We start from the raw sequence: 6,077 nt of genomic DNA on the forward strand, positions 1-6,077 counted from the left end.
TTCTGGTTGTAGTAAATCTGAAGAAGATTGAGACACCCAGTTTTTTTTCTATCAATAAGAACCTAGGGGAGAAACACTGTACACGTAGTACCTTACTCAGTCCCCGTCTCTAGATAAGAGAAAAATTTTAGTACTGTGTGATTTACCCTCAGGTACATGTAAAGCAGTCTTAATAAACATTCCAATTATTAACTCAGACAAAGGAAAAGAAAAAGCTATTAATAAATCCTTTGTAAGAACCTGATCATACACATTATATAGGAATGATCTTTAAAAATCCTCTTCTAAAGAAAACTTAGCTATTATTAGTCATATTCATACAGAAGCAACTTTGGTATTGTAGAATCAAGTTTGTTCAAATTATGACCCCCAGGGGTTGGGGGCACAACAGAGGGTCAAAGTTTTGCATAAAGAATATATAGGAATCATCTGGAAAAAAAATGTCAAAAATGACAGCAAAGCCATGATTAGTCATATTATTATAGAAGCATCTTCAGGTAATGTAGATTCAAATTTGTTCAAATTAAGGGTGGGTAGGATGGGGCCACAATGAACGATGAAAGTTTTATATAGGAATACGTAGGGGGAAAAATCTTTAAATTCTTCTGCTCAGGAACACCAAAGCCATGATTAGTAATATTAATATCATAGAAACATCCTGAGGTAGTGTAAATTTAAAGTCCCCCCCCCCTACCCCATCCCCGTAAACTTTTCAATACTGGACTGATTTCTGCTTTTTTCTAGCCAATGGGCTCAGGTGAGCGAGTGGTCCATGGGCCTCTTGTTCACTCATCGTTGGCCTTGTGGCTGGATAAAACAGCATATCTACATTATAATTGGTTATAGGTACAATGTAAAAGGAATTCTTGGAACATTGATCTTTTTTCGGCCCACAACTAGCCCCAAGAATCACATTCCAAAAGATTATATTTACTTCTATTACGTAAAATGTTAGTGGAGACGGATTCTAGAAATATGCTTTTTGCGGAGGGGAAAACTCGTTTTTGTCCCCAAATTGGCCTTCCATATAAAAATATTTACAAAATAGCATCAAATTCCAGAAGATGATTTAGCTACTGTGTAAAATGTAAAAGGAGTTATGAGAATCAACTTTTTATAGTAAAAAGTCGTTTTTCGTCCCCTTTGCCCCCCTGGTTGCAAATGAAAAAGCTGAAATCTTATTGCACATGTACAGGACACAAGCAGCTGACGTATGGATGGTGTAACACACCCTCCCCCGGGCCCCTTCTGGGATTTTTTTTTTTTATTTGACACGATAACTTATCAAAAATACACGAAGGCCTATCATACCATTATCCTGATATCTGATATCATTTTTATGATTTTGTTAAGTTATAGAGATTGCCTCTCTACAGTATATGAAAATAATTTTTGTGCATCAATTGTCCTCTTTCTGGGTGAAAATGAAAAAATCCGAAACCTGGAATTCGGGGAATCACGTCTTTGTTGAAAATGTAGTCCAACTGATCGGCAGGATGAAATTCTGAATCCTTATTGCAATCTAAAGGACACCTGCTATTATAACTTCAGTTCCTAGATACATGTAAACTCAGTATACAAACTAGATGAACTCAGTATACAAACTAGATAAACTCAGTATGTACAACTTTATATACAACTTTTCAAAGCTCAAAAAAATCTTTCATTATAGCGTTTAGAGTATTTGTATATCTATATATAAGGCAAGTTCAAAGGAGATTTGACTTCTGCTATATTATCATTTTCCCCGTTTATTGGGAACACATATAAAGACTTCGAACTACCTTGGATCATATTATGAAGCATGAAGTGAAAAATGTATCATGTTTTTTATTTTTTATTTGGTATTTTTTTCTTTCTTTTTTTTTTTGAAATGCGGGAGCCCTATAGGAATCACACTGTCCACCCGTCTCTCTCTTCGCCAACACTGTCTTTGTGATGCAAAAACTTAAACAGTTTTCAAAGAAATATTTCCAAATTTGTACTGAGAGGAAGATACGTATGCATTTTTGAGTCGTATCTTTTTGTCTGTCTTTCTGTACATGTGACTGAATGTATAACTTGAACACTTTCGTTGTGCCGGTAACTCCAACTGTTAAAGTACAGAAGTACTTTACTACGTATGTATTAAAAAAAGACACCTAAACACTTTGGGGTCATATTACTTTGTCTGTCTATCTGTTTGTGTGTATGTTCGAATATGTATCCATGATCACTTTCATTGTGGTGCGATGTGTCAAACAATTTTTCAAATTTTGTACAGAAGTACTTTACTATGAGAGGAAGACATCTATTCATTTTGGAGTCATATTGCTTTGTATGTCTGTGTGTATGTGTGCTCGAATGCATACGCAAACACAGTTTTCATCGTAACGTTTTCAAATGTCGTGCAGAAGTACTTCACTATGACAGGATTACACCTATCAATTTTGGAGTCATATCATTTCTATCTGTATATGTCTGAATTACATTGGTCATCACTCGATAACTTAAACTTTTTTTTATTATAACCATTTCAAATTTAGAGAAGGAGCTGACCATATAAAAAAGACGCCTATTAATTTGGTGGTGTTTTCACCTGTATGTCTGCCAAAACTTTTGTATTGATGTGATAACTCAGATAAAACTTAATAGTTGTAGAAATGTATTAGTGATTTTTTTCCATGTCACCTTCCCTGTGATATATTGTGTTCTAAACATTAAATATGAATATGAAGTACACTGAATTGTCGTTTTCCTATACATATGACAGTCCTAAGCAGGATCCTCTCTGACAATATAGTGTCCGTTTTCTAGTTTCAAGCTTACGTATAGTTGAAGAACATTCAAATATATGATTAATTCAAGAATTAGTACAACCAAAAGAAATAGGTTTAGAGCTTGACACTCTTACGTTATTAGCTCACCTGAGCCAATGGTTCAGGTTACCTTGTCTTAAATATGGTTCAAAACATGGCCGAAACAAAATAATTCCCGAACTCTCTTTTTGGGGTAGGTACGTATGTTTGTGCATTAAAAAGTCTTTTAATACTTTTAAGAAATTTCAGTATGTAATAACGCTAAGCTATGATTTCTTTTACTTATATTCATGCATTGAATTATGTAAATAAAATATAAATCCCACCGATTAGCAGGCTACATCGTTCCGATTTTTAATGTATGAGTTATGCGATTTGTAAATTTCCCAAAAATATGGGATAAAAATACCGAAGGCAAAATAAGTCAAAATAGGAAGTTTTTTTTTTCAATTATTTTTTCCATTTTCTTATCCTTTGGATTTTATCTGCATCTCCTTGGCACACTTGTGAAGAGACGGTATTTTAGGAAGAGGGGTGCAACATAAAGGACATTGGTTCTAGTTTGGTCAGTAGCATCTGGCTGCTATATATAATCACATGCCATTGATATTGTGCTTTCTAGAAGCGGGAATGATTGAAACTCATGACTTCTGACAACTACTGTACACTCCGACGAAGGGTATTACATTATTATTACACACACATGTTGAAACATTTCACTTGAGGACTTTCATAATTGATTATTGTTTTCCTTTATCTTTAGTCAAGCTGTGGAGCAGGTACGGTATAATTATGTTTTACATATGTTCTGGATAAACAGAAATGTGTTCGATTTATCGCCTCCGGGGGCCTCGGAACAGTATTATGGCCTGAACGTATATAGCGCTGGCTTCCGTTCGGTATTTTAAAAGACTTGCATTATTTCTTTGAATAATAGAATATGTTCTTTAGAAAATGCGGCTTATTATGAAAAGTTATGAAAATATTTATGTCATATATAGAGTATCGATCTTTCTTTTGGTAAGATTGTACAACAAAAAGCAGTTCCTTATTCGGGGCATATGTACATTATTTTTTTATGACGAATGTAAAAGATATAAATAGGTTATTCATTAATAAAGTACTATGTATATAATTTTGAATTTAAAAAAATACTGTATTTCATTACTTTACAACTCTTTTCATCCAAAAAAATATTTAAAAGTGGAGGCTCATTAAACATGCCAAAACTGTTGAGTAAATCCAGAGATCTGGCCAAGGGTTAAAAGTGTCGTGTTTATTGATAAAACATGAAGATCATATCAGCGGAAAAACTAAAATTAACAAACCAAGGTGTCATTGTTCATCTTGCGTTGAAACTGCTAGTGAAGTGAAAAAGGCAAAGGTTTTTTTTAAAATTCTTTTTCTTATATTTATTTATTTCAGTAGTCATTTACCTTATATTACGTAGAAAAAAGGGGGAAACCTATCTAGCTTTCTTTCGTTTATTTCTAACACAAAAACCCTTTTCATGCAGGCTCGTAGCAACGGTTTTAAAAAAGGGGATGGGGACATCTTCCAAAAAATCTGACAAGCCAAAAAAAAAAAAAAAAGATGTGTTTGTGTAACACTCATGCCCCGTATGGCAACTTATAACGAAGGTTAAACTTTCTCAAATGCAAATCAAATATGCTGGTACCAAAAGTAAAGTCTTGTCCCGAGGAATATACCTGTGAAATATGAAAGCCCTAGCAGCAACAATTGAAAAGATATGGAAAAGGTAAAAGTTTTTTTTCAAAAGTAAGTCAATTATCAAGGTCAAGGTCAAATGGTCAAAATTAATGGTGCCCAAGGAAAGACCTTCTCACAAGAAATACACATGAGAAATATGAAAGCCCTAGCACCAACCGTTTAAAAGATATGGCCAAGGTTAAAGTTTTTCAAAAGTGGTCAAACTCCAAAGTCACGGTCAAAGGGCAAAAGTTGTTGGTATTCATAGTAAGGTCTTGTCACAAGGATTATATATGTGAAGTATGAAAGCTCTAGAACTAACTGTTCTAAAGAAATGCCAAGGTTAAAGTTTTACAGAAGTAGGTCAAACTCCAAGGTCAAGGTTAATGGGCTATAATTGTGCTATCTAAAGGAAGGGATTATCACAAGGATTACACATGTGAAGAATGAAAGCCCTAGCACCAACTGTTCAGAAGTTATGGCAAAGGTTAAAGTTTTCCAAAAGTAGGTCAAACTCCAAGGTCAAGATCAATTTGTTGGTATCCAAAGGAAGGTCTTGTCACAAGGATTACATATGTGAGAAAAATGAAAGCCCTAGCACCAACCGTTCAAAATATGTGGCCAATGTTAAAGTTTTTCAAATGTAGGTCAAACTCGTAGGTCAAGGTCAAAGGGTCAAAGTTGTTGGTATCCTAAGGAAGGTCTTGTCACAAAGATAACACATGTGAAGTGTGAAAGCCCTAGCACCAAGTGTTCAAAAGTTATGGCCAAGGTTAAAGTTGGTTTAAGTTTTGCAAAAATGGGTCAAACTCCAAGGTCAAGGTCAAAAGGTCAAACATGATGGTACCCAAAGAAAGGTCTTGTCACAAGGAATACACAAGTGAAATATAAAAGCCATAGCTCCAACCAAGCAAAAGTTATGAGCAATGTTAAAGTTTTTGCAGACAAACAGACAGACAGACAGCTAGACGGACGGGGCAAAAACTATACACCTCCGAATCTTCGATACGGGGGCATAAAAAAAGAAAAGAAAACTTATTGCATGTTCAATTCCTGGAATCCAACCTTTCACCTTCAGCAAAAAAAGTGGGGGTTGGGGGTTACCATGATCTAAAGGAAAATTTACTACAGCGAAATACTATACTCATATATTCAGAAAAAGAATTATAGAATTATAATTATTGATATGACAGTGATAAAAGTAAAATAAAGTTTACTTTGTTTAGGTACTTTATTGATTAAGTAAACTTTATTTTACTGACATTGAGATAAGAGAGTTTCTTCCCTTGATGGTTGCTGTAATACTGTAACACGACATACAGTCTTTAAATTTAATAAAGGCTTACACATGTTACATGCATCGATGTCTATAAAAAATATTTTTATGGAGTATCCGTGCATTTAAAAAATCAATGAGTATGAAGATCAATCTTTCAAGATGGAGTAAAAAAGAATCATCTGAGGAAAATTCAACTGAAGACCAAGTAGCTTCATTCCTTTGAAAAAGAATAAAAGGGGTAATGTGGTTAGATTATACAGTAACTTTACTGCACAATTCCAAAATTATGA

Source organism: Saccostrea echinata, unplaced genomic scaffold (genome assembly GCF_033153115.1).
Source record: "Saccostrea echinata isolate AGI-Se365-2 ecotype Australia unplaced genomic scaffold, CSIRO_AGI_Sech_v1 ptg000030l, whole genome shotgun sequence".
NCBI lineage: Eukaryota > Metazoa > Mollusca > Bivalvia > Ostreida > Ostreidae > Saccostrea > Saccostrea echinata.